This window comes from Amborella trichopoda, chromosome 10 (genome assembly GCF_054954075.1).
Source record: "Amborella trichopoda isolate Santa Cruz 75 chromosome 10, AtrichopodaSantaCruz75HAP2 v2.0, whole genome shotgun sequence".
Taxonomy (NCBI): domain Eukaryota; kingdom Viridiplantae; phylum Streptophyta; class Magnoliopsida; order Amborellales; family Amborellaceae; genus Amborella; species Amborella trichopoda.
This window is the reverse complement of record NC_142345.1, coordinates 17,802,413-17,802,844: the sequence shown is the minus strand read 5'-3', so window position 1 is coordinate 17,802,844 and position 432 is coordinate 17,802,413.

The following is a 432-nucleotide window of genomic DNA, read 5'->3' as shown; positions in this document are numbered from 1 at the left end:
GCTTTCTTTTAACTGCTAATTTGAATTTGAGAAATTACTTTCTTTGCCATTCCTCTAGCTACTGCATTAGTTTTACATTGCTGGATAGGTGGGGTGGGAGGATGGATTAATAGGGAAAGACGGAGACAAGATGGAGAGAGCTGATGCCTACTAGTTATAGAGAGAGAGAGAGGAGTCGTAGTTTAAGACTGAGGAAGAGGAAAGAGAACGTGGGGTTTGAAGAAGAGGTGTGAATTTGGGTGTACATTTTTTTTTGACTATTTCCATTCGTATCTCATTTTTTTGTTACGAGTATTTGGACAAATGAAATATTTCCTTAGTATACTCATTTGTAAAACTCTCATTACCCTTTACAATATAACATTTTCAAGTATGGACATTTCTCGTCATTAGGGGATATAATAGATATTTTTATAAAAAAATAGTGGTGTA